We start from the raw sequence: 20,941 nt of genomic DNA on the forward strand, positions 1-20,941 counted from the left end.
ACACACACTCACTCACTCACTCTGCTGCTGGATATACACCTTCCCTTTAAATGAGCTGCATTTTGGATTATTTATAGCTCATTCCAGTTATCAAATGTAGTCCAGATATTTGGTCATTAGCATTGGTACATTATTACATTATTACATCTGCCGTCTCTGCTTATGCATGATCAGATATTCATTACTATTTTCCAGGTCAGCCTGACTGTTGAGGTCACATTCAGCAGTATTTAAATAGAAAATAGAAATAATGACTAATAGCACAGTCATTATTTTCTGTGTAATCTGAGATTTGGAATGTCTTGTCATCATATCAGTGTCTTTGACTGAATCCCACACATTAGGAGGTCCTTTTGGAGAGGAAAGGACAGTTAATGCGGTGATGTTCTCAGTAGCGCTGCATAGGACGGAGTGTCCGTGAATGTGTGTGTGTTTATGGGATCACGCCTTAGGCTGCGGCAGGAATAGCTCTGACACGGTGACAGAAGGCCAGAGAAACATGGCTATTGCTGCTCGCAAATCTCAGCAGGGAAATGTCACACGTTTCCTCCCTGATTTCAACACACATGAATGCACAAATACGTGCACAGCCTACGCTGAGGAGCGAAACAGCCCTTTCACTGTTCTCTGAACAGCAGGATGCACACACATTTACAAATGAATCATGCTCTCTGACATCCAGCATGATTCAACTAGTCTGCTAACTTTACACTCTAAGAAAAGTCCGTAAAAATAGGGGCAATGTTGTTATGAAGCACCTTTATGATTTTTTTTTAACCTGCATTTTGAATTACACATTGCATTGTTTTTGTGTTTTATGGTTAAACTTAACACATAATTCCCTGGCAAAAAATCTGCTAGTTCTTTTTATTAATTTATTTTTTTCTACTGATTTCCTTCTTACAGTGTAAAATGTGTGTAAAACTGGATTTTCCCTCCTCTTTATCGTGGACTCTCTTGTCATTGGCCCATGTTGTAGCACTATATGCTTCCTGCCTGTAGCAAGCATCACTGTGAATCAAGCGGTGTCTCACTGCGAGACATAATATATACACAAGAGGAATTAACCCTAGAAGCTGTCATGGCAATGAAAAAACACCTCACATCGTCTTTCGGAGAGATGGACATGCTCGATCTCACGTCCTTGCGAGGCAGCGAGTGACCTGTTTGGCTGCTCCTCAGGGAGCCAGTCTGAATTCTGGTCACATACTTTTACATCCTCCCACCGCTGAGCTGGACCAATCACAGCGCTCGTCCTTTCTCACTGATGACGGGGGCCTGTGAAGCACCTCTTTAATATTCCATGGCTCTGAAGTCAGTCAAGGTCACTGAAATGACAAGGTGCCTCATCCTATCAGCTGCAGGTCTGCGGTATCCTCTTTCAGAGATCATCTCAGTTTGACACATCATTTTCCTACATGTCAACCTGTCTGCGCTCTCTTCAATATCTGCCGTCAGGCCGCATTTTAGATAAGCTCAATACTGGGACATCTGACGCCTGCTCGTTTCTCATCTGTCTGGATGCGTCGAATAATAAATGGTTATCAGAGAAACAAATAAGGGTCTGGGGTCTTTTTAGAGGCTCTTATTTTGCAATAAATTGGGCATGTCAGAGATCCGAAGATTAATTTTGGTGCTAAGGCTTATAGAGAATCTGACCCCATAGATTAGATAACCATATCAGCGGCATCATAAGCATGTCAGAATAGAGCTATGGATCTGATTATGATCACCGGTCCGTAATAAGCACCAGCTCCGAATGACACGCCGGACTCCACATGGAAAATGGCACATGGCTTATTTGGATGCGATTCTGTTTTCATGTGCATAAGGCCATTAATCCTGAAGGTTGGCAGTTCGCAGGCATCATAATGAGGATCTTGGCCATGCTAAGTGTGAGCAGCAGTGCGGTGAGAGCACCAAATGCTGGGAATTCTCCTTGCCGTGGACCTGGGCCACTGTTGGACGCCCAGATGTTCCCCTTGGACTGCTATGGGTTCATCTGTTGTTTCCGTCCTCGCTATAAATCACTTGTCTCTGAGATGACGTTTGTCCGTCCCACTCGACTTGGAGTGTTAAATGGACAGGGGCCATTTGCGCTTCTAGTTTCAGGACATCGGTGAAGCCGTTTGTATTTATTGCATCTGTCAGGCCAAAGCTGTCAGGGGATGGATGCTTTATTTACTGCAACATTTTTTTGTTGTTTCTCAGAAGTTTAGCTGCCAAGTAAGCGGTATTGACTAAGACTTTGCTGAAGGTGTTAGCCATTGACTGTGGCTTTGAGTGTTGTTTGCAGGATGTAATGTTAGTGATGACCTGAAAATTACTGTATGAAAAAGTCAGTTTTTTTGCCAAAGGGAAGTGAAAGCTGAGAGAAAGACTCAATATGAAAAATTAGCCACAGGAAGTTTTACATTTACATTTAGTCATTTTGCAGATGCTTTTATCCAAAGCGACTTACAATTTGGGGATACATAAAGTGATTCTTCTTAAAGAGGCAAACAGATACAGGAAGTGCTTGTAATACCAAGTTTCTAGACATTGTTCAAACAAGTACAAGCTAGAAAGAGAAGGAATAAATAAAGAGAGAGAATTTTTTTATTTATTATTTATTTTTATTTTTTTTATTATAACGATGATGATGAAGTCAAGTAGCTTCGAAAGAGATGAGTTTTCAGCTGTCGCTTGAAAATTGTCAGGGATTCAGCATTCCGGATAGGGGTGGGAAGATCGTTCCACCAGCCAGGAATGGTGAACGAGAATGTTCTGGAAAGTGATTTTGAGCCTCTCTGTGATGGTGCCACGAGGCGTCGCTCACTATCGTTTTGTGCCAAAGGATCCCTGTGTTGTGTTATGCATTATGACCCAAGGCTAGTTTTCACAATTTAAGTTTGAACCTCTGATAAAAAAATGTTAAAAACACACAAAACCTATTCACTGCCCCCAGCACAAAGTTACATTTAAAATGATGAACACATTTAATTTGATCTTTATTTATCTACATTTCGTACGTTTAGTGTATTTGGAGGGTAAAAAAAAAACATTATATGGGGTCGGCAAGATTTATAATTTTTTTATATAAATATTTTCTTTGATACAAAAACAGGGATAAACAACAATGTGAAATATTGTAATTAAAAATAACTAATACTAATAATATTTAATAATAATAATTTTAATAATTATATATAATTTTATTTTATTTTAATTTATGGTGAAGTTGAAGTTTCAGCATCATTACTCCATTAAATGTTTTTTTTTGTTCAGGTTTCTTTGATGAATAAAAAGTTTGTTTATTTGAAATATCAGACTTTAGAAATGTCTGTACTGTCACTCTTGATCAATTTAATGCATCCGTACAGCATAAAATTAATTTCTAAAAAAAAAAAATATCATACTGACCCTAAATTTTAGAATGCTAGTGTATATATTTCCTGTATTTCTGTTCATACAGAAAAAAATGTTCAAATCTTCAACACATTGCTGGAAAGTGATTGCAGACAATGCATAACATTACAACATGCATTATTATTGGTTTATAACGTTCAACCCATTAATGTTGATGCTACCAAAGCTACCTATCAAAAGCCAGTCTAGCAATGGCTAGGTTATGGGTTCAGTTTTCAGGGATGTATGCTGATAAAACTGTATTTGGATAAAACCATCTGCTTAATGTGTGAATGTAATGCATGCTGTTAATATGACTGTGTAGTGTACTGTACACTAATAATACTAGTAGTATTATTTTGCAGCATTACAGAGGGTAATGCATTTTGTCATGGTGTACAGTTTTCACAGGTGCTAAAATTGGACGATGCAGCTGAGTGGTGAATGTGGAAATAGAATAAGAGACGGGTGGAGCTGAAACAGACCGACGGGTGTGTCTGCTAGAATGAATTGAAGAGGTGGCCCTCTCAGAGGGTCTGTGCTCTGGACACTGAGGGTTATGAGGGCTCGACTCCAGCAGCCCTTTCTCATCAGAGCAGTGTCCGCAGCACTAACTCACCACCAGACAGATCATGACAGCAGCCCCTCTGCTGAGCTTCGAGAGGTCATGATGCTATTTGGCTGCTGCACCCTGGCTGAATGAGACTCTTTTTTTGTTCTTATAAGGGTTTTGAGCCTTATGTTTCCTTGTGGAGACCGATGGGGTACAGGTTTAAGAACTCTGGGCTTGCTCTTATGAAACTAAGCTTAATTAAATCGAAGGATTTAACCTGGCTAGCAACTGAGGTGAAACTGTCAAACAAGTGAGGATCAGCTGTAATGTTTGACAGCGTTAATCAGACATCGTTTTGATGTAGGTTTTGCCTCTGTACTCAGATTTGACATAAAGTAACAACGCAACACCATGCCAAAATTAGTATTTATTGTACTGTAATGACTTTGATTACTTAATTTTAAGGGAATTCATTATTATTAATTCATTCAGGTTTCAAAAGGACTCGAATCTGAAAATTCTGAGTCAACCTGATTAAAGCTGAATTCAAATCTGATAGTTTACACTTTAAATCAAGGGTCGTCCAGCTACGACCGCAGCTGGTTGCAGAGGAGTGCCTCAGTTTGTCTTAATAGAATGTGGTTGTTTCATGTGTGGATTCAGTAGTGTAAGTCGGTCCGTGCGAAGACAGAGATCCTACACATAAATGGACAAAAAAGTTATTTTCCTTGTTGAGACCGTATCAGACCAGACAATTTTAGGCTTTGACCCAACTTAAACTGTGAACTTTTAGATTAAAGTTAAACATGATTTATAAATGATGTTTTGATCTGCTAATAAACTGTAAAACCTAAAAAGTTGGCAGAACTCACAATTTGAGGTAATCAGCTGTCAAACTACAATTTAAACTCCAAAAAGTCAAATTTAACAAACTTAATGAAGTTAGTAGAACTAAATTTAGATTTTGTGCTAACCATGTTAATTGCAATTAAATTAAAATATTGTCAATGGTAAGTCATATAATTCATAAAACTTAAATGTGTCTTGGCAGTGTGTGTACACAACCACAGTGTTTCCCACAGGATTTTGTGTGACTTGTGGCGGCAGGTGACATCACATATTAATTAGCATATTCATGACGTCATGACGTCGAGTTTGCATTCAGTTTTAGTTTTAGCACTTCGGATCTGTTCTATTCTCTGAACTGTCACATACTGTAATACAACTGAATGCCCAATAAAGCTGTTCCCATTTACTTTTTTTCTGTTGTCATACATAAAACAAGTATAAATAGTGACTAAACACGACCAATTAATACTCCATGTTAACCAGGAGCAGTGGTGGGCCTTCAGGGTCAGCAGGGCCTTCTCTGCTGGCCCTATAAAAAATAAAATTGTGTGAAAAAATGTTATTATTATTATTATTATTTAGGTATCATTTTCATTTGTGTAATGTCCACAAAATGGCCTATGATTAGCCAATCAAATTTTGACGTTCAATGACCGCACGCCCTCTGGGTCTAGCGATGTGCCCAGTGCTACCCCCTGCGTTTAGTTGGAAATTTCCAAGGTATTATAGTGAAATTCAACGAAAAGAAAATGACAGCCGCAGTCGCCTACACCAGATTTTCTTGCCGATCTACTCTTTGGCAGAAAAAAGAGGAATTACTGAGAAAGTATAAACTACACCCAAACTGAATTCGCTAACAAAGGTTTTGTGTGCCATTTCAAAGATTGCAACTATGAGTGGCTAACAGCTAGCACCGAGCACAACAAGTTATTTGGCCATGTTTACTTTTTAATACGAGTAAAGGGACATGGAATGACAGACGCATGGACTTTATTTACAAGTGACAGGTGAGTGCTTTATTGTTTGACGAGTATTGTATCATGCACATTGTTATGGAGGTGTAACTTACGTGGTGCGTTGATAATACTGTGGCGTGGTGTGTGGATGTCAAGCATTTGTACACTTTTGCTGCTGTGGGCGCGTCATCATTTTAGAGTGACGTGAATGTTCATAGTGACCTGTGTATTGGTGGATTACTTTTACTGATCCATGTAGGGAAATTTACTCTGCATTTAACCCACCCTAATCTAGCCTACTGTTGAAATTGTTGATCAGCTGTCATTGCTGTTGAGAGCCTGTGTCTGCCCATAATATGCACATTATATGCAAATGGCTGCGTTAGCTGTAACAGAGATGTGTAAGATGTGTGTATGTAGTTTACAGTTGCTTACTGAAGGCCCTGACTGAAACCCCACGGTTCGCTACTGACCAGGAGTCACTCTCACTTTACTCCTTAAATCCTGATTATAGTCCGATAAAATCAACATACCTCTACACTTAAGAGCGGCTGTATGCGGTGGTTTTGGCTTTATTATTTTTTTGCCTCATGCCTCATCAAAGTCATATAATTCGATTGCATTAACGTCATATTAACTCAGATCTTTGGCAGTCAGCTGCTCTACCCTTTACCACAATGGTAACCACAGTATAACAGAAACCTATAAATAAATAAATAAATCCCAATATAACCAAACATTAAACACTAACACTCCTCTCACTGTATTAATCTTGCATAAAAAGCACATAAAATAACACTTAATTTCAACATTTATTCTCCATATGCAGTATGATGCAATGCATGCTGGGAACTCATTCAGTTTAACTTTAGCGTAAAATAATCTGTTGCTAGGGTATTCTTGGTTGTTGCTAGTTGCAACAAGTATTTAAAATTCTGGTCACTACATACGACTTATCTCTACTGTTTCACCCATTTTATGCTCCACCAGTTGAAAATCAGCCTAAAAAGGTCTAATTTCTTTGAACAGCAATAGTAATCACAATGATGGTGATTTTGCTTTCTGAATATGAGCAGATTAATTCAGTTATATGGTAAGTTTCACACCGACACCCCAGGAATACATTTATGTTGTTTATATGTTGACTATCTGCTCTAACACCCAGCGTCTTCACAAATCAATGCTGCGTTTCCCACTGAGAGGGTAATTGGAAGACAGTGTCCAGTAGGTGCCATTTCCCATGGAGTCAGGTGGTAAATTATTCACCAGTCCACACGGTAAACAGTGCGCCCGCTCAAGAGACTGCTGCCTGAGTGTGCATCTGTGCATTCCAATCAGATGGGTCACGCCGAAGACATTTTTATCCCTTGAGCTGTACAGTAGCCTTACAGCTTGATCATTTCAGGGCTCTACGCTTACTTTTCTTTTTAGGAGCACTTGTGCTCCTAACTTAAAAAATTTAGGAGCACGTTAAAAATTTTAGGAGCACCTTCTAAACAATTATCCAAAATGTTATCAAAAAGTAGCCTTCCCATTACGAGGTGATATTTGACTTCTCTAACTTTATTAAAAGTATGTCATCTTTTGTCAAATTCTTCAAAAATTATATTTTATAAGCTTTTTAAAAAATTGTAATTAAAACGACAGAATAAGAACAAGTAGAATAAGAAATATAAGTTACCAATCAAATTAAATCAGTATTAACAAAATTAATTTGTAGAGGTGGCACAGAAGAACACAAAAGTGGCTTGGTGTACTTTCAGACATTTAATGAGGCTCAGAAGTGGAATGAGTGCAATTAAATCCATAAATTCATGATGATATTAATGTTTTAAATATAAAATTTTGAATATAGAAATATTAAATGATTTAAATAACTGAAAAGATACTTTTAAAATGAAACAAACTGCCAGCAGGTGGCGGTAAGTCACTGATTTTTATCACTGAATCATTCATTCAATTGATTAATTCGAATGGCTGATTCATTCAGTAATGAATCAAGTGACTGTCTTTATGAATGGGTAATCATGAATCACTGACTCACTAGATTCATTAAAAAAAAACATTCATTCATAAACGAGACCGCTGTGTTTGAATGGAGATGCGCAGCGGCTGAGCTGCGACTTTGTTTTAAACTATTTTCAACAATGAAATAGAGCAAAATCAGACAATAGTGTTATAGTCAGACAATGTAAGTCACTTAATATTAACTTCTTGTTTATTGAATTGTATTGTATTAAATCACTATCACATTTACAAACTCCTTTAAAAATCATTAAAAGCTGGCACTCATCTTAGTTCATCTCGATCTCACATTTATAATCAACGAAGCTCTCTACACTGCGCAGTGAATCTCTCACTTTGCTTATGAAAGGATTCATGAGATACGTCTGTGATACATTACTCAACGCTGTAAAAACACGTAGAAACATTTGAAGCTCCCCTCAGCGATCACAAATATGAGGATGATCGGGTCAGTCGCGCTGGTGCTCCTAAAAAAATGCGACTGAAATGGTCGCACTGTAGAGCCCTGCATTTACATAATTAAAGCATTGGCATTGAATCGGGGGGAGGGGGGGCTTGTGTTTGTGTGGGAAGCCTAGTTGATTGATAATATTTGTGTTGTGATGTTCGGTATGTGCTCATGAATATGGAAATCTGTCAGGTGTGCCGATCTGAGGTAAATTGATTATTTGTGTAATTGCATTTTTGTGTTTTGTTGTTGTTCATTGCTGTTGTTTTTCAAGTGGCTCCAGGAGGCTGTTTACTCTGTCTAATGAGTCGAATGGAAGTGAAACATAACATCTACATTTTCATATACATTTTCAATTTAATCTTGTAGCCAATTGATGCACACATGTCTTTGGTTATGAATAATGCTGAGCTTGCCGTGGTTGTGATTGGACAGTAGTGCTCGGTTCGATACATCGATATGACGATGTATCGTCACAGAGATTTGACGATACGAGTATCGATACAGCTGTCCCTGTATCGATATTGTGGCACGTGTGCAGCAGTGGACCGCACTTAATCTGAATAAAAGAACAACGTTTGCCTGATATAAAGAGATGTAATCCCTGAAACAGAGCTTCCCACTTGCGCAATACGGAAATGTCTGCTAAGTGTGCTACTTATCTTTGTCAACCTGGCAACCATGTGCACGCGCGCTCTCTCTCCACTGTGGATAAACGTGCTTGCTTTCTGAAAACACCACTTAGCTTGCAGTTTAGCGATCTCCACTTCAATATTCTATTCTCAGAAAAGTGTAATTCATCAAGTGTTCATTTATGAGAGAAAGAGAGAGAGAGAGAGAGGCTGTGTATGTATGAATTACCACCGTTTTGCCGTGTTTCTCTATTAACAGTGAAGCTGTGGTTTTAATTCCTTTAGAAACAACGATGTTACCAGCTCTTTGTTGAGAAAGATCATGTAGCTCTTGAGCGATTAAGCTATTTAGTTGATAAAATTGCGGGGCAGCGCTAAAAAGTTTGTTCCTGAATGTCTTGAGTGCGGCTGCAACGTTATCTGTGTGGGTGACTGAGCGTGTGTGTGCGTAATATACAGGAGACAGCACATTCGTTTAGAACTCTTCTAATTTTTTAATGTTTATTTTTTAAACATAGAGAGTGTGTTAATTTGTGCAATGATAACCTACCAGCAATGTAAATGTGATTTTTAAAAATATATTAGAATGAGTACATTACAATATAAATTTATTAGAACGAGTACATTATTATTTATGGGCTTAAAAACAAGAGGCAAAAAATCAGAATATTGTACCTGGTGGGGAGTGCCCAATGTAAACATGAAACAAATGTCATTACCTATATTGTACTGTGGTACAGTTATGGAGGCCCTTCATAATGCAGAGGTCAGCTGCCTGCTCTGCCAATAGTTAGAAATGGCACTATAGTATGCAGTGTTTAATAAACAGCTGTTTTACTAAATTCTTCTGAGGTGAAATTCAGTGCAGTCCCGTATCGTGATATGTATCGTGGCATCTGTATCGTGATACGTATCGTATCGTGACTTTGCTGGTGATACACAGCCCTATTGGACAGCGGTTAGGATGTTAAACTACAGTGGTGTTTGTTTGTAGTTTGATGCTTGTGTTGTCTCTGCTCCTCTGCTGTATTGCTGATTGACGTCACTGGAGCTCAGCAGGTTCCTGTAGGGTTCCTCCTATGTGGTTTCGTGGAACCAAATTGTTGTCGCAAATGCTCTGTAGTGTCTCCTGTGGGAATCTGCCAGTAAACACAGTCATACTGTTGTGTTAGCACTTTTCTGAATGTACTGATCTGAAAATATGTTATGGCTCATCATGTTCTGGATTTGTGTGTTCTTACAATGATGATATTTTAACCCCTTCAGAGTTAGGCTATTCACTTGAGAACTCAGGAGTGTTCTATATGGTTGTTGGGTGTTGCTCTGGTGGCTAGGGTTGCCTTATAAACTGCTCAGAGTTATTTGCATATTTATATACACTATATCCCTTGGGTTGTAAAAATTGTTTAATGTTTTTAAAAAAATATGCCCACCAAGGCTGCATTTATTTGCTCAAAAATACAGTACAAAATAATAATGTGAAATAGTATTACAATTTAAAACCACTGCTTTCTATTTTCACATATTTTAAAATGTAATTTATTCCTGTGATGCAAAGCTGAATTTTCAGCACCATTACTCCAGTCTTCAGTGTCACATGATCCTTCACAAATCATTCTAATATGCTGATTTGGTGCTCAAGTAACATTTTTAGATTATTATTAATATTAGAAACTTATTATTATTATTAATACTATTTGTGGTTCTTAAAATTTAGTGGAAACATTGTATATTATAATATACAATAATTCAACCATTATATAAGTATTTCAGAATTTTTTTAATAGAAAGAAAGAACAGCATTTATTTGAAATTTGAAAACTTTTGAAGTTTCTTTTGTAACAAAGTAAAAATCTGTCGCTTTTGATCAATTTAATGCATTCTTGCATACATAAGAACAAACAACTGTATTTATGCAATAGTTGTTTAAAACACATAGCCTAATTGTTCGCATATTTAAATATAACATGATGATGATAATATTAAAAAAATATATTATTAAATAAATAAAAATGATATAAAACTGTTGCAAGAAGTTCTGATAGGAAATTAAGTGCATGTCTACTTGTTTACTTATTTTGGTATTGAGTCTTTTTTTTTTTTTTGGCTTTACATAATTTTGTTTCATTCCTTGAAAGAGGAGCCTTATGCATTAACTCTAGGCAATAAGGGGGGGAAAAAAGTATTTTTGTCAAACTGTTAATTTTAATGCAGAATCTATTACCCACCCCTAAACATCACGTAAAATCATGACATGCAACACGTTGTGCCAAAGTTTAATAGGCATTAGGATTTGTTTAAATCATGGATTATATGAATCTAATACAATTTCAGTACTTTTTGCTGTCAGTGCAGCGGTCCATTTGTTCACATATATTATTAATATACTTCTTACATGTTGTCAAACCACAATACAAGCTCACTCTCAACATGTGAAAAGCTGTATCAGTCTTACATAACACCGTATCACTGTCCTCTGAGGGCTGGCCATTTTCCCTTCAAGCAGCCCCATGAGATACTAACACCTTTAATATCGCTTTTCATCACTTCCATGAATGTCTTTTGAAAGACCATGTATCTATCAGATAATCACAGCGGGATAATGAGGAAACCAAATTCAGATTTAGGAGTAGTTTTTACATTTGTGGGAAACTCATTCATCACGTCTCCGTGTTTCTTTCAACTGTTTTTTTCTTCGGCTCATTTGCATGCCATTTCATCTGAACCACACAGCTTACTCTTTTGGTTTCTCTCAATATCTGCCACTAATACGAAGAGACTCATCTACAGGCCGGCTACATCACCTGTCAGCTAAATTATTCATGGGATCTGTTAAAGTGCACTTTTGAAGGGGCTTGTCAAGAGGCAGAGAGAAGTCAAAATGCCCTAATTAGAATTCAGTTGAACCAGCACTGAGAAAAAACGTGAACTCAAATGTAGTGCTGGGCGGTATACCGGTTCATACCGAATACTGGTGTTTATTTTTGTTATGATATTAATTTTTAAAATACTGCAATACCGGTCGGTGTATGTCGCTTAAACAACGTTCGGAACGCGACACTGTTTGAAAGAAGTCCCTTTTCACTGTTGCACTGTGGTGAGGGAACAGCTGTATGTGTTACAAAGCATGAAAGTTCCGAACATGAAGCTGTAGAAATAATAGAACGTGAAGACACAGAAGAACTCATCCACAATATCCACATTGACCGCCACAAATATCCACCGCCCCCTGCCATCAGCTCCTGCGTCTCACACACACTCGAGCGTGACTTTAGCACTAGATTTAGCAACTTTCAGACCCTTTTAGCGGCTTTTTTCCATAGAATATTCATACTGACAAACCTAGCGTCATGTTGATTTTATCAGACGATGCCGCAATAATAAATGAGAGTGACTCCTGGTTAACATGTATTAAAAGGGGTCATGTTTAGTCACTATATAGTGTGGTATTTTTTGACAATATTCACTCATCATGACAGTAAAATAGGGCATTCTAAGTTAATATACTGCAGTATTTCCTCTCAATCAGTAGAAAATATGGTTAACACCCGGTCATGCATGAAAAACAAGTACCATCATGTACCGTGAAACCGGTATAATTTTGAAAAATACCATGATATACATTTTTGGTCATATCGCCCAGCACTACTCAAATGAAAATGTGTATAGGAAATTATCGCATGAAAGTGCACAGCGAGAAACAAACAACGATATGGTCAGAAAATGCTATGTAGTTGTAGTTCTGTAAAGTGGATCATCCCAATGTAAACCGTCACATGAATGTGTGTGTGAGTTTGTATTTGTGAGTCATACTTCAGGTCATGACTGTATTGGGCCATGTGAGAAGTCTTGAATCCAGATTCATCCTTTACTCTGTCTGTAAACACCAGTTTCATCATGCAACTTGAAACGGCACACAGTATGGCAAATGCTGTGCTATATTTAAAACAATAGCTCTTTAGCACCCTTGTTCTCTCTTGTAATGGGTTATATGAGGAGCAGTATGCTTAGCTGTTAAGGTCATAATCATAAGCGTCAATGATATGGCAGTATTTATTTATTTATTTATTATGAATTAATTTATTTAAAAATACATTAAAATGCATTTCATAAAATGCTATTTTTTTCAGGGGCATAAGGCAGTTAGAAATGTCAGGGTGATACAACCATCCTGATATAATGAAGAAAAAAAAAACCTTTATTAAAAGAAATTAAACCCTTATTCAATAGTTTTTTTTTATTATTTCTTAAAGTTTATATAACACAGCCTCTCTGTTTAAAGACTAATAAGAACTTCAGATCATTTGACCTAATGACAAGTTGACAAGTATGTATATATAGTATATTCTATTCAAGGTGTAAAAGTATTATTATTATTTCATTTGATGGTTACACCACATGAATTTTTTAGAGAAACAATTGAACTTGTTAAAGATTAAAGTTTCTAAAAATATGAAAGTGTATGCACAGTGTAAATTTCTAAGAACTTGGCAAGTGTGATGAAAAAGACAGCCTTATGTGCCACTGATCCATTTGTAATCAAGTTCAAATTCTCTGTCATCTCTTTAGGAACAGCAGTAAAATCCTCCATATCCCAGAATCCCTCTTCCATTGATATGTTTGTATGTATTTGTGAATCCTTTGCTCCTCCAGTGCTGTAATTGTAGTAATGGGTTTGCAGTGAGCTCGTGCGAGAGACGAGCGCAGTGCTTGCACCGATGTTTCCAGATGAATAACTGGGTCAGTTTAAAGACGATGCCTCTTATCGTCTCAGTTCATAGGAGTGCTCAAATGCTCAGCTTTTCAGCAAACAGCCACAGTAAAAACTCACTTTTCAGATGCAAGGAAATGAGTGTTTGGTGGTGTTTGTATTTTGTGGGTTTATTTAGGACTGTAGCTGAATTCTGTGAATTCATCCATTCAAATGGCCTTCTCTCAAAACAAGTGATTTTTCTGTTATTTCTAGTACATTTCCGTTTCCTGTTTCATGTGTGAAGATTTTTAGTGTTAATGTCACCTACCTGCTGTAAGGACTCTGGATTAGGTCAGTGTGAACACACCCACAGAACAAGCACACTGTGCCCTCTCGTGGAAGAAGACAACTATGAAGTCAAATGGGAGACATCCAGTATCAAAACTGCATTAACGTGCTCTACCAGCAACTTTGATCAAAAGCAGCTCTTCTGAATGATGTTGGAGTGTCTAGTATCTCTTGCAGTGGGGAGGAGTGATGCTTTCTATGGTCTCTGCTTATCTTGAGCCGCACAGCTCCTCTTCCTCCAGCTGCTACTCACTGGAACTCGCTATCACCCAGACAAAGAGCTCCAATTAAAAATGCATCAAGGTGTTTTCTCACTAGACAATGTGGGATATCAATCCAAATGCAGGCTCCATGAAAATAATCAGCCTCTGGTCATCAATAATGGATGCAGTGATCCGGCTTCTACGAGAGGTTTTGTATTTTGCTTTGACAGGATAATGTTAAGCTAAGCCAACTGCTTTATGAACTACAAAAGAAGGCCTGTGTAAAACAGTATGAGTATTGTTGGTGGTCACAGAAACAGAATGGCTCACCAACTGCTTTAGGTCTATGTTCATTCTGTAACAGAGCTGAAGACTACATCCTGTTAACAAATGTTATAGCTCCTTACAGGGACCTGGAGTTTTTTTTTTTTTTTTTTTGGAGATGAATAAATTACATATATTTAGTAGTGCTGATTTATTTAGTGCTGACGGTTTTATGTGTTTAGTTTGTACTGTAAGAATTCAGTACAAACTCATTCATTCATGTATTTATTTATTTGGTTTTATGGTTTAAGCCCGGTTCAGACTACACAATTTTTTTGTCGGTTATGACAGTCACTGTGCCAGATTACATGATTTTGACTCCTAAAATCTTGTGTCGTGAACAAGAAACATGTCAGACTACACGTTTCTACCATCCGAACATTCTTCGTTTGCCATCTTTAACGACGTGCGTGCTTGTCATCGATAGTGCAGGACTAGAGAGATGGTGACATGAGTGTAAACAAACAATGGCTAGCAAACAGCGTGTTCTGCCCTGTCTTGTCATCAGAAAAGCCCAAAAAGAAAGAAAACCTGACAGGGACACAAATCTGGATTGCATGAAGAGGACTGTCAAAGAGAACTGAGGTAAAATAGTTTTTATCTGACCTTTTCTACTCTGTCGCGGTAATCCCTCGAGAAAACATCATAAATGCAGGAGTATTGTAGCCATAGCTCCACGAACATTTCCTCCATTGTAAAATTTCACCTAGCAGGACCGATACCGTTGTCTCTCTTTAGTTTCGGCATGTTTGAAAGTATGTACGAAGGCACTTCTCTGCTCATATTGGCCTGTGTCTGTGACGGAGCTGTGATGGAACTCGTCATGGACTACGGAAAAAAAAAAGAAACATGCTAGACTTTCTGTGTTGACGTCGTGAAGAATCGCAGACATGGCATCGGTTGTCGTGCACTATGACACACTACACAAGATGAAACGATTGAATCTTGCGTCCCGATGCCCATTGTCGTTTACGAATCCCCACGACACCCTACGTCAAGCAAATCGGGCTAAAATAGTGTAGACTGAACGGGGCTTTAATGGTATGGTATGGTTTAGTGTGGTTTGGTTTAGTGTTTTATTCATCAGAGAATCCTGAAAAAAAAAGTAAAATATATCAAAGAAGATTAAAATATAACCATAAGAGACTTCCTTCAAAAAAAATTATACTCTTTTTCATCCCCAAACTTTTGAGCGGTAGTATATGTACGTATACAGACGTGACACTTTTTTGAGCATTTTGCAAGATCAGATTAGCCCACTGACTTTTTTAAAGTATGTAATCAATTTTAAATATGATTTTGAAAATGCGTTCGATTTTGAAAATATATAGTTTTGTACATCCATAATAGTAAAATCTAAGACACAAAACTGCACTGCACAGCATCCATACAGAAAAACTACTAATACTAATTTCTGTCTTCATGTGTTAGGATGGCACTTAATAAATTTTGTTAGGTAATGTTGTAATAAAAATTTGTCATTAATATCATATCCTTTTGCAAACTTATTTCTTAATTATATTTAGCCATGTTGTCCATCGAAATTAATACTAAATAACAGGAAAGGGTTAGGGTTAAATTTTTTGTAAAAGTTTTGGATTTCACTATTGGGAGCTAAAATTATAGCCATTATGTAATGACAGCTAAGTTAAGAAACAATAAATATTATTCATTTTTGATATGGGGAAAAACTATAATAGTGATTTGCCTTAGTGATTTGAACATCACACGTAATATGATCCATGTTTGGCCTAATTATTTTGTGCACAAGCACACAATGAATCATTGTGCCTAATAATACTGAAAAAAGCTAATCGCTCGAGCAGAACTCGTCTGTGTGTAGAATTACTTCTCAAATAGACCCCTGCCTTTGACCTCATGAGGTGAGCCAGTATAGTTCTCCACTGTTGGATACACAAACAGCCTGTCTGGCAGCTGCAGTTTCCAGTCTTTAATGTTTGAGATGTCCACTCTCCGGCCAATAGCCCTTTCAACCTTAAGGGTCAAGAAGCTCCAATCACCTTATACCACACAGACTTTTCCATTCACCTCGAAACTCAACCTAGGCCAGTGACAGGCCTTGTTCCATTTCCAGTTTTAGAGTGCCTAGAGTGTTCTTTCACATGCTTTTCAGGACAGGTTTGATCATCAGTGCTTTATTTAAGCGGTAAGTAGTGGTCGACCGATATGGGTTTTTTGACAGCCGATGCCGATATTTTGGAATGCAGGGTGGCTGATGGCCGATATAAAGCCGATATAATTTTTTTTATTTTAATTAATATTTAAGAAATTTGAAATAATTTGAAAATGGATAAAAAATAATTGTGTAAAATAAACATACTTTTCACAAGCATTTTTCACAAATAAATATTTAATAAAAATCTAATTGAAAAGGAAGTAAATACTGTAACCAACAGGGCACTCAGTATTCTGGTAAGTTTGTGTGCATTGGGAATCATATATATATAACTCATTTTACATACAGCACGCAATGAAAATGACATGAATATGACAGTGGCAAATGCATAAGCGCAGCATAATTTGAAATCATGAGTTTAAAGTTAGTCGATCTCGCGTCTCCAGTGAAGCTGAACTCTCCTCCTGTCCGCATTCAATTCGCACGGACCGTCAGTCACGCAGAGCACACGCGATGATGCAGGATACAAATGCACACTTCATAAGATCTCACAGCTGGATTCAACTAAGTCTGCAAGGTTTGTGAAATTAAATGTTCATTAGTCATTTAAAGATTTGTTTAAATGATATAAATGCGTGTTTGCTGAATGCTGACGGCAAATGTGAAAGTATTATAATGTTTGCCTTTCTATTACTAATAATATTAAAGCAATCGTTATAATACGATAGACCTATCCATATTAGACAGAACTGTTAACGACGACAGCGAACAAGAGGGAGAATGTGAGCACTATGTGCTCAGGCACTGACGTTCTCAGCACCGTCAAAATAAAAGTCCGCCACGCCGTCAAAATAAGTCCGCCTCGAACACATCGGCAAAACAGAAAAACTTATCGGCCAATGGCGATATTTGAAAAATGCCAAATATTGGCCGATATATCGGCCTTGGCGATATATCGGTCGACCACTAGCGGTAAGGCTGTGTTTTATTGGTAATAGTCAGTAAATTAATATTTAAGAAATTTGAAATCATTTGAAAATGGATTAAAAATAATTGTGTAAAATAAACATACTTTTCACAAGCATTTTTCACAAATAAATATTTAATAAAAATCTAATTGAAAAGGAAGTAAACACTGTCACCAACAGGGCCCACTAGCGGTAAGGCTGTGTTTTATTGGTAATAGTCAGTAAAGTTGCTAGCCTGGCCTCAGGTGCCTGAGTTTAGAAAACGGTTGCTGTCTTATAAAAATAATGACACATTATTGATTAAAATATTATTTTATCAGCCAATTTCATGAAGTCCTCTCATTGTGAAGATTTAAACAGTAGTAATGTTATGCTATGGGTTTTGTGCAGTGATATAGTGAATGTTTCAAGTCTAACTTCATATTTTAGCACTCTTGGAATGCTCTATTGACCAATCAGAAGCCAGAACAGAAACTATCCATTTTATAATAAGATTTTAGCTACATTCAGTGAAACAGGAGACTGTTTATATTGTTCATGCTTATTGTGAACACTGCTAGACTGTTCATTATTGTCAGTATAGAAGCTGGCAGACTGTAGTGTGGATTAGGGATCTGAAAAAAGAAGTTGTTTGAGAAGCGACCTCATTTAGTGGACTCAATAAGAAACAGCAGTATAAATCTCATCATATTGCTTTTTTTTCTCCTCTTTTTGCTGTGCAGGGATTTTAAAACTAATATGGTAGTCTGCCAAAAATCTACTTACTGGAAAAGACAGGCAAGGGTACTTCACATCTCTGCTCTTTAATCACAAGCATTGTGCATTTGCATTTTCTTTAGTCTGCAGTTCAGATGCTGTATATCAGACATAAGTATGTGTGTCATAGCCCATTTTCATAAATGTCACTGTTGAAGTTTGAAGTCATTTTGTAAATGACGGAGAACACAAGTCTGCAATTCAAATAAAATAAAAGCTCTTATATATACTATAGTATTTTTTAATGGTCATAGTTGGTAGCATCACAAATTATTTTGTAGATACACCACCACAGGTTCAAGTGAGCTTCAAGACTTTTTATCAGACGTTATAGTGGGACTGACAGGAGATTATAGGGAAAAGAGGGGGATAATAGAACTGGGACACATCGCAGGCCATGCTCAAACCTGTGTAACCCATATGAGCAAGTGAACATGCCTGGAGCATATGCTCTAGCTGACACACCAAATGTGATGTGTAATGTGCATTTAAACAGTCTAAATGGTTACTAAATATGTTTTATGTTTCCACACAGCTTCCCACTGACATTGTCACTGGAGATGACAATGAATGTTGACTATGGTTTTTATAAAGCAGCTATGGTATATTATTGTATAAATAGTACAGTCATGGTTTTGTTAGGGAGGTAATGCAGGGATTGAAGTCTTCTGATTTATTTTTGTGCGTGACACATTTTCTCCTGTTTTCTTTGTGCTTGATTTTTCGCGTATCTCTCTTTCCCACTGGTTTGGGAAGCTGTGCGGTTGACACTGGTCAGCACACTTGTTGGGTGTATATGCATGTGTACTACTCTACCACGCACCATAACATAGCAGCCATTCGATAGCAGTTGTCTCACTTTCACCTGATATGGTGATAGTGTGTATCTCACATGCTGCGTCCCAGAAAAGATCAAATGATTTGACCTTTGCACCCCTCTCCTGTGCTCTACGCTCCACTGAGCCGGGGCTACTGCAGGGGCTTCCCATTATTCAGAGTGTCAACTGTAATTGTTAGCCTGTGTTTTTCACAGACATATACACACATTTCCTTTGTAAAGTAAAAACATATACTACCGTTTAAAAGTTAGGAGTCTGTAATAATAAGAAATGTTTCTTGAGCAACCAATCAGCATATCATTTCTGAAGGATCATGTGACACTGAAGACTGTAGTAATGATGCTGAAAATTCAGCTTTGCATCACAGGAATAAATGACTTTGTAAAATATATTTAAATAGAAAACATTTATTTTAATTTTTCACATAATGATCATAATGATCTTTTATTACTGATTTTTAATCAAATAAATTTAGCCTTGGTGAGCATAAGAGACTTCTTTCAAAAACATTTTTAAAATCCTGCTGACCCCATACTTTTGAACGGTCGTGTACATGTACATAACATTTAAAAATGGATCAATATTGATACTGTTTGTATTCAGAAACTACTGTGACTAAATACTTTTGACATGTTTTTAAGGTTTATGGCTAAAGTATACTTATTGTCCCAGGGGAAATTTTTCTTGGGCTCAAAAAGCAGCCACTGCATCACCAATCATAACAACACACAACATTTAAAACCATATATAAACATAATAAACATAAACAAAACTTTGTCTCAGACTTACAACTATTATGCAAATGCATAAATTATATACTTAAAAGAAAAAAAAGGCGTTGAAATTTTATTTATACTTAAGTAACATTAATTTGACGAACTAATATGTATCTACAAATGTGTTAAATTAAATTAAATTAAATGTATGCGTTTAGCAGACGCTTGTATCCAAAGCAACTTACAGTGCATTCAGGCTATACATTTTTTTACCAGTATGTGTGTTCCCTGGGACTTGAACCCACGACCTTTGCGCTGCTAACGCAATGCTCTACCACTGAACCACAGGAACAGTTAACAGTGTTAATGAGTATCTGCAGTGTATTGCATGTAGTCTGTCATGCTGAAATCAATACAAGGAGGGGAAAAAAAAAAAGACATCACGGTTGTCCTGAGTTTACATTCCCACCACTTGTATTTTCTTTTTTCCCACTTTATCTTGTTTTATTTACACACACCCAGTGCTCATTGTCTCTTGTTCAGTGATGACAGATGAATATCAATGATTTATTCTGTCCTTCTAAGTGTCTTTCAGAATTTATTCTCGCTTGATTAAATTCATTCATTTTTCTGAGAGCTCAGACTGGAGCTGCTTCTCTAACCCTAGTGAGCTGCTGTGTTCCCTAGACCAGTGTTTCCCAACCGGGGTGCCGTGTAAAAAATCTTTTTTTTAATACTTTTAAATTGCTAAAATGTTCAAAAAAGCATCTATTATATAATATCCATTTCTGATGTCGCCAATAATTAGAGATGCACCGAAATTTCGGCTGCCGAAAATTAGTTCACCGCTCAGGTTTCACTTTCACGTGGTGTGACGCTCTGCGTATTATCCCGCTCTATGCGTGTGTGCTCTGCTCAGTCGCTCACGGCCCATGTGAGTGCTCCACTCGTATACCCTTCATGCTCATCGGAACAGCAAAGTTCACTCAAAAATTGAGCCGACCGGAAACATCGATGTAGTACAGTATTGTTTCTGTCTGCAATAGCCCTACTGTGCTATAACATGGTGTGGTATATGGGCAACTCTGGTAACGCTGCCCTCTCATT

At 37.3% G+C, this 20,941-nt stretch overlaps 1 protein-coding gene across 3 annotated transcripts in view; it reads left to right on the forward strand.

Moving 5' to 3' along the window:
- The window catches only part of LOC107698159 (calcium-activated potassium channel subunit alpha-1), a 248,967-nt gene that overhangs the window by 114,410 nt on the left and 113,616 nt on the right, over nt 1-20,941 (forward strand). The gene's annotated exons all lie outside the window — the stretch shown is intronic.

Source organism: Sinocyclocheilus anshuiensis, unplaced genomic scaffold, assembly GCF_001515605.1.
Source record: "Sinocyclocheilus anshuiensis isolate Anshui unplaced genomic scaffold, SAMN03320099.WGS_v1.1 scaffold1734, whole genome shotgun sequence".
Taxonomy (NCBI): Eukaryota; Metazoa; Chordata; class Actinopteri; order Cypriniformes; family Cyprinidae; genus Sinocyclocheilus; species Sinocyclocheilus anshuiensis.